An 8,562-nucleotide genomic window follows, 5' to 3' on the forward strand; every position below is an offset into this window, starting at 1 on the left:
CAAAAAATTATTTTTATAATTCAAATTCGACATTAGGGTTATAACAAGTGCAGGTACCAATTTTTATGGATTTTGGAATCCATTTGATGGCTGAATTAAGCAAATTGCAAAACCGGGTTCCTGAAAGATCCAAAACACTGCTAAAATCACAGTTTTTGTGATATTATTGGATTTTCGTGCATAAGCATATATTTTTAGGGTTTTATTATGTTCATAATCATATTAGGATGCTTTAGGTTTAATTTGATGCTCATTTAATTTCATTTAGTGCATAAAACCTAAGTTTTTACCAAAATCTCTTTCTAAAAACCCTGATTTCAAGGCCATAGTCTTGCTATCCGGGGTGATTTGGTCATTTGACCTAAATTTCGAAATCCCTAACCCTAATTTTCATATTTTTAAGCATGTCACATCATATTTAGCTTAGTTTATTACATTCAAATTTTAAAACTTGCATTTTATCAAAATATCTTTCTGAAAACCCTAATTTCAAGGCCATAGTCTTGTCATTAGGGGTATTTTGGTCATTTGGTCCCCAATTTCGAAATTTCATATTTTATCTTCCTTATTTATTCAATTTTACTTCATACTTTATCATTTTGATTTAAGGGAATCATGGCAAAAATGCTTATATCTAGCAAAATCCCACAATTTCCTGATATTGTTGGATAAATCTAGAAAAGCCAACATATTTTCATTAACCAAGTTTTCTAGTTTTGCAGGTACATTGAAGACTTTATTTTCCATGTATTTAAATTTCAATAGTGATGTAATTTGTAATTAAACTTTGGAATAAGAATTTACATTTCCTGCTTAGCTTAGGTTGCATTGCATATAGCTTATTTTTATAATTTTAATATGTGATGGATGATGATTCATGCATATTTTTGCAAATTCACCATGGTCTACATGAATGGCACATGCACTAGCTTCTATGAAGTTTATAAACTTGGTGGAATTTGTATTTATGGCCATAGTCAGAATATGAATGATACTTAGATTTATGATCTTCACATTAGCCACATTCAGCCTACACTCTTAGGCTAACTTCAAAATGCACTGCATTTCTCAAAAATACAAAAAAGTATTTCTCAATTCCTCAAAGCCATATTCATTCATTTCATGCATTTGCCAATTCCAATCTCAATTCAAAGAAGTTCATTTTTTCAAAATCCCCTAAGTCTTATAGCAAAATCGATTTTCCAAAAAGCATTGAATTTCAAAGAATATTTCAAATATTTTCCAAGTTCATAAACTCAATTTTCCAAGTTATGCATTCAATTTCAAAGTTTGAATTCAGAGAAATCAAGTCTCTCAGAGTCGATTTCACCAAATGTCAAGGATTTCTCAAAATCGATTTTTATTTCTCTCAGAAGTATATTCCAAGTCCTAATTCACGATTTTCCATGTGATATCATTTCCAAGATTTATATTTTCTTAATATTTCAATCATTCAAAGCAAACATCATGTTTTCAAATGTGCATTTTTCTGAAAATTCATAGCACATGCCTGATTCTATGTGCATTTAGAAATTAGAATATGATTTAGACAAGTTGAATAGAGTAGAGCATAAGATTGATCCTTGGTTCAATTACCCCTGTTAAAGGTGGCAGGAACGGTTGAACCTCGTACCGACAGGCGAGTCCCATTCTATGGAATTTTCCCGCATTTTAAAAACGGAGGCGAGTTATTTTCAAAAACTTTTTCAAAGGTCAGTTTGATTTGCAAAAGTAAAATTTTGCGATGATAACAGGTTTGGCGACCGTGATGGGACCTGTCTTTGCCTGATCAATTTAATGTCTACTTAGTTCAAATTGTCAAAATTGATTTCCATGGAATGTCAGCTTTGCTTTATGATATCATGTGAACCTAGGAGCCTAGACTTGAACCCAGCTGACATGGAATGCATATAGACTAGGTATGGTTTGGTAGGACCATATTGAGGAGAATTTTTCATGCTCACATAGACTTAGGCCTAATACAACACTCCTCAATTTAGGAATTGTATGAAAACAATGTTTGCTTCTTCAAATATTTCAAAATTCTATCTCTTTAGGACTTAGAGCCTTCTGTTTGATTGCATGTGCTCATGTTTTTCAAAAATCACCCCACCTATATTGTCCCGGTCTTCACGTTGCTGGGCTCTCTTCCAGAACCATAGTTCGGGACAGAGCCTCACAACTGGGCCACTTATTTGGGTGAAAACCCCCCTGCCACGTACCAAGGGCCATAGTCCAACGTATATCGGCAGGTGCTCAAGGATGTTGGAAAACTTGAACCTAGAACCGGAGAAATTGATTTTATGCCACGTACATCGAGCCTTGGCTTGAGTATATAGGCATAACTGGATTGGATACAGTTGATTTGAACCTTAGAGTTAGGATTAAGGTCCTACAGCCATTTCAAAATTTGTGCATCTAAAGTCAGCTTTTAGGGAATGCTGTATGTGCATACTTGTTTGTACAAAATGTGATTGAATATGTTATAATCATATTTTCTAAAAATACTGGATGATTTTTTCAAAATTCCCCAGTCCATGTCCATGTACTGTCTATGTTTTAAATCCTGGACGATTTTCAAAACACTTCATTTTATAAAGTACTTCCTTATATTTCATTAAACCCTAGACGATTTTCATAAAATTCCTCCATTTTCTTCAAAACTCCGGGTGATTTCCCATCTTTCCTGTCTTTTGGATCTCGAATTTCCTGCTTTATTTTTATCCTGCCTGCATTTTTCTCAAAATTCCTTATTTTTCTCAAATCTTATTTCAATTTCCATGTCTTCCAGTCCGATGGCATCCAGTCAGCTTGATTCAGTCTTCCCTGACGGTCACATCTCCTACGAGGTGCGACAACGTCTTCCCGAACATCGAGTCCTCAGCACCGGATCCTTCTTTCCCCGGTGGTATTATTCATGGTTCAAGAACTTCTCTCGTATGTTTCCGGACCATCAGGACGAGTGTGGATTGGAACTGGCGTCCGCAGTGGGAAAGCAGACAGTCAACGGCAACTTGATCCATGCACTAGCAGAGCGGTGGAATCCGAGCACTTCTACCTTCTGGTTCCCGTGGGGCGAGATGACAGTGCTGATGGATGAATTTTCAGAGATCATGGGATTGCCCGAGTCAGCCGATCAGCCTGGAGATCCATTGGAGAAACAATTTCTGATTAATGTTAAGGGTCTGGACCCTAAGGATGCCTTAGCCCGCATGACAGGACGCAAGTCTTGGCCTCTGATTGAAGAAGATGGAAATGAATATGTGGACCTGCTCGAAATCTACAGACAACATGGGACATTTGTGGAAGTCAGTTCGTTGTCTAGGACAGCTCGAGAGAGAATTCAGCATGCGATGGTTCTGTGCACGGTGGGATTGGCTTTCTTTCCCGACGGACGAAATTACATGGATATCAGAATAGTTCAGCTTCTAAGGAGATGGGGAAGTCGACAGACCAGCCGCCTCTCAATAGCCATGGCCGCACTCGCCTTTCTATACCGAGGGTTGACTCGTTTCGCACTCGGAGAATCGATCCTAGTCGAAGGATGCACCTATGCCTTGCAGTCTTGGTTCCTCCGGCATGTGCCAGTCCAAGCCAGTTCCTTCAGATACAATGGTGAGAAGCTCCTTCCAGTTGCACGATACCGGTTCTTGATCGACAACCTTCAGGAGAAAAGAGGTCGTATGGGACTACTTTGATCGTCAGGAATCACCTCCCAGATACACTTATGCATACGGCAAGCGATTCAGGCTACTTGGCCCGTTTTTCTGCGCATACTATCATCCAGAGCGGTGTGTCAGGCAGTTCTCTCAGAGACAGAAGCGCGTAGAGATTCGTCCACTAGCCGGGGTTCTGCCAGAATTCGATCTCGCATCAGATCAGTGGTCCGGAGCATACCATTCTGCCAGACATGGCTGGGATTCCTTTATCAGTCTCACTATTTTTCCTGGTCCTCGTGTATCTTCTGATTATCCGGAGTGGTGGAAAATTGTCTGTCCCCCTCCCCTCTGTCAAGTGTATTATTGATAAAATCATGTTTTTCCCCTCAATAAAATTCCTTTATTTTACATTTCACTTTGGTTTGACGACCTCGCCTAGGTAACAAGGCATATTTTCAGTTGTTTATCTTGCAAAGAATAGCAACACAATTGTCGTAATCCCAGCGACGACTCAATCCCTAGTAATGGGATATTATTTCAATTGTCTACCAAAATTCTCAACAAATATTTTCCTCCAACCAAATTTCCTTCAGAAGCCTAACCATCAGTCCTGCCCTACAGAGAGCATCAGCAACATCCAAGAGAACATTTGTGATACCCGATGGTTCATACAAGATCCAGAAAGAAAACCACATCAGTTGAAGGCGTCGCGTACTCAGTAACTTCAGAAGAAGAGATGGACTCACCTCGATCCATCCAGAGTCAGGGTCAGCAGGCGGATGATGGCATCGATCCCCAAATGTACGTCATGTTCAAAAAAATGATGACCAAGATGCTGGCAGAGCAAGCTGAAGCCAGTGCTGAATAGACTCAGATCAAACAGAAGGATAGGGATCACACAACCAAGAATGTGAAAATCATTAAAAAGCAGAATCGCCATGAGGAAATGTCTGATGAGTCAGAATCAGTAGATGATACTGACAAAGAGTATGAAAACAAGCAAGAATTCAAAAGGTCGACTCAGGGGCAGGGGTCGGCCTACAAATCCAAGAATCAGTCTGTTGACGACCCTACGCAGTCACAACTGAAAGATGTGATGAAGATGGTTAAGGATCTTCAAGCTCGTGACAAGGGCAAAAGAGTCTTTACAAGTGAAGACTTCTATGATGCACTGGATGGGGATGATGATCTCGATAATCTCCCCAAGAAATTTATCAAGTTTGATGGTTCGGGTGACCCAAAAGCACATCTCGCCCTATTCTTCGCAGAATGTTCCAGGTTCAAGAGGAACAATCGTTCCTTATTTCTCTGCTTCCCTCGCAGTTTGGAAGGTGTCGCAGCAAAGTGGTACTCAAGCACATTAATCCGATAGAACTGAAAGAATTCGACAAAGTGGTCAATTTATTTATTGAGCGCTTTCTATTCAACGCTGAAGCACTCCCGACTCTCAGTCATCTCTGCAGTCTGAGGCAGAAGGAAAACGAGAAGGCCAGGGATTTTATTCATAGATGGAGATCCGCTTGCAATAAGATGTGCGAGCCAATAGCAGAAAGACACGCACTATCTTTGATCCTGAGCAACTTCTCGCAACCCCTGAGGGGACTAATTTCTACATCTCCATCGAAGAGCTTCATAGAACTAATAGAACGAGCCGAATGGCTCGAGTTGAGTATGGAGAACGGGTCTTATGAAGGTTTTATGTTTACAAAGAATAACAGTCAACAAGAATCAAAGAAGAAAGCCCATTTTACCTACTCTGCCAATAACAGTAAGAATCAGAACAAAGGAAATGGAAAAAATCATAGTTATGCTTCAGGAGGGTCAAATCCCAACAAAAGTGATCAGAAAGGCAAGTCGATTATTCAATATGATAAGCAGCCACAGCAAACCCTCGAACAAAGATCAAGACCACAAGAAAAGCCGAAGCGGGAATGATGGAGTTACAACCGCAAGTTTACTCCTCTAGACCAGTCCCTCGAGACAGTATTAGAATATATGCTCGGCAGTGATATGATTAAGCTTCCAAGGGTAGCTGACCCGCCAGTGGTTATGGGAAAAATGAAGGACAGATTCTGCAAGTTCCACCGAACTGTGGGACATGATACCGAGAACTGTTTCGTTCTCAAAAACATCATACAAGATTATATTGACAAAAATCTGTTAGTAGAAGGGGCTGAAGATGAGAAAATGGAGATTCTAAAACAGCCTTTCTTGCAGCACTCCACAGCAATGATATCTGATCATCCCTTTCAGCTACAAGATCATATCCGACCATGCCCTAGCAGTGATATCAAGGTGCAGCATCAGGTACTAGTGTTGTATAAGGCCCAGTCTGGTTCTCAAAAGATGGACCTCGTTTCAGCATTCAGTAAGCTGAAAGTTTTGAGAGAACCCGCTAGAATATCTCCAGAGGTAGCCAAAAGAATGCCATGGGTACCCAAGAACCTTGTCAAATCTACTTCGAAAAAAGGGAGAAAACCAGAAGAAAAGGTCGACACGGTGCAAAGACCAATCACTGCCCTCTCTAATATCCCTATCCTTGAGTTGGCACGTGCCTCTCCTAAGCATCAGCAAGTTCTGGACGATTTACTGCGAAAGATCAAAGTCAAGCCAGACACCACACCTGAAGACATGGCTCAGATCGTTAATCAGGCCATGACCAATGCTCCCATAACCTTCTCAGATAAGGATCTGCCAAAACCTCACGCATTTCATAACAATGCCTTGTACATTGTGGTGCGAACCCGGGGAATGACTGTACCCCACGTGCTTATAGATGGAGGCAGTAGCCTCAACATTTGTCCTGAAATGACTGCCAAGGCTCTGGGTATAAAAGAAGAAGAGTATATACCGGATCCGATCACCATTTATGGGTTTGATAATCATGGACAGACAGCAAAGGGAAAGATCTTCTTGGAAATATTTATCAACTACTCTGTTCATACAGTGCTTTTCCATGTCGTCAACGTGCCACCAACGTATAATCTTCTACTGGGAAGAACATGGATTCATAATGCCAACGCCGTACCATCCACTCTGCATCAGTGCATCAAGTGGTCTAATGGTGGCATGATAACTACTGTTTTGGGGGAAGATCCTGAAGAGAGGCTACCTCAGCCTATGATCCCTAGGCCAACTTATACTGCTGATATCCCTAGCATTAGGGAAGGTGAAGAAATTGTTCTCAGTGAAAGCCTTGAAATGCTAAAGTTAGGAGCAACATCAGAGACAAATCACACAACAGCGATGGTCCAATGGCAAGGACCACATTTCTTTAAGATTGGAGGTCGTCTCGATTACAGTACTTTCAAGGACCATCCTCTTTTCCCGCAGTTTGTTAGGACCAAGAAAGGATTTGACCTGTTACTGAAGCATGGTTATCAGCCTTTTAAAGGATTGGGCAAGAACGGAGATGGCCGGCTAGAGCCAGTGATCCCTGATCATCATTCGCGCAGGGCAGGACTAGGATTCATGGGCAAAAGATCCCACAAAAATACTGTCTTCATTAAAGGGATCCATTAAAAATTTTCTACCATCTGTCTTTTCTATTTTATTCATTTGATTTTTGCAGTTTGTAGGGACAATGTCCCATTTCAGTTCATTTTAAATGTCCTTATTTCATTTCAAGTCTTCAATAAAGTTATCAAGTTTCTCGTCTATCTGGATGTCATCTTTCTCTTATTCCTCTGCAATTTGTCTCCAAAATTCATTTGTTCTTATCTTTTTTATTCCTGTGCAATTTATGTCATAGTAAAGGAGCTTTCTCTAAAAGCTATTCCTTTTCAAAATTTCAGAATGTCTTCTCAACCGATAAAAAGGTTAGTCATTAATCCTTCAATCCTATCGAAACCGGCAAAGATATATCGGGTCCGAGCAAGAGCAGGGGATAGTAAGGTCACAAAGCTGTCAGAAGAAATGGCAGAATTCGATTCGTCGCTTCCAGAGTTGCCAGAATTTGCAGCGATTCAAAAACAAGATGAACCATCGACCCTAGTCCAGGATCCGACTGAGGACATCAATATTGGTTCAGAAGATAGTCCGAAAATTCTCAAGATCGGCACCAGCCTAAGTACAGATGAGAAGGAAAGGCTCATTGACTTTCTCAAGCAGCACCAAGAAGTATTCGCATGGACTTATGAAGATATGCCCGGTTTAGATCCTAAATTGGTGGAACATCGACTCGTTCTGAAGCCTGATGCGAAACCTGTTAAACAGAAGTTAAGGAAAATGGATCCTCGAATCGAGCAACAGGTCAAGGAAGGACTTGAGGACTTGCTTAAAGCAGGATTCATTCGAGCAATAGATTATCCGGACTGGTGTTGTCGTCGCGAAATTTCTCCCCCGTCTTCCCTTCCTTGCGGAAGAGAAAAGGGAAGGAAAAGGCTTTCGCGCTTTAAACTTTGACCGGATTTTTGAAATTGTTTTGAAATACTCGCCTCCGTTTTTGAAAATTGTGGGAAAATCCATGGGATGGGGCTCGACCTGTCGGTACGAGGTTCGACCGTTCCTGCCGCCTTTAACAGGGGTAATCGAACCAAGGACCAAAATTGTGCTTGACTTAGTTAAATCATCAAAATCGTGTTCTACCCTATATGCACAAAGAATTCAGGCATGTGCTATGAGAGTTTGGAAAATGCAGCTTGGGAAAACATGATGTATGCTTGGAAAATATTTGGAGTTGAAAAGATTCTCTCAGGAAAAGGGTCAATTTCTCAGGAAACTCAGATAAAAAGGGTTTTTGAAAACATGAAAAAGCTTATAAAGATGTGAGGAAATCAGGAATAGTTGAAAATCCTGGGAAAATGGAAGTGATTCTTAAAAAAAAGGTGAACCTTTGAAAAGGGAAATACTTTTTAGGAAAACTTGGACTTTGAGAGTTTTCTTAGGAAAATGATGGAAGATT

Source organism: Nuphar pumila, chromosome 12 (genome assembly GCF_984573655.1).
Source record: "Nuphar pumila chromosome 12, dmNupPumi1.hap1.1, whole genome shotgun sequence".
Taxonomy (NCBI): domain Eukaryota; kingdom Viridiplantae; phylum Streptophyta; class Magnoliopsida; order Nymphaeales; family Nymphaeaceae; genus Nuphar; species Nuphar pumila.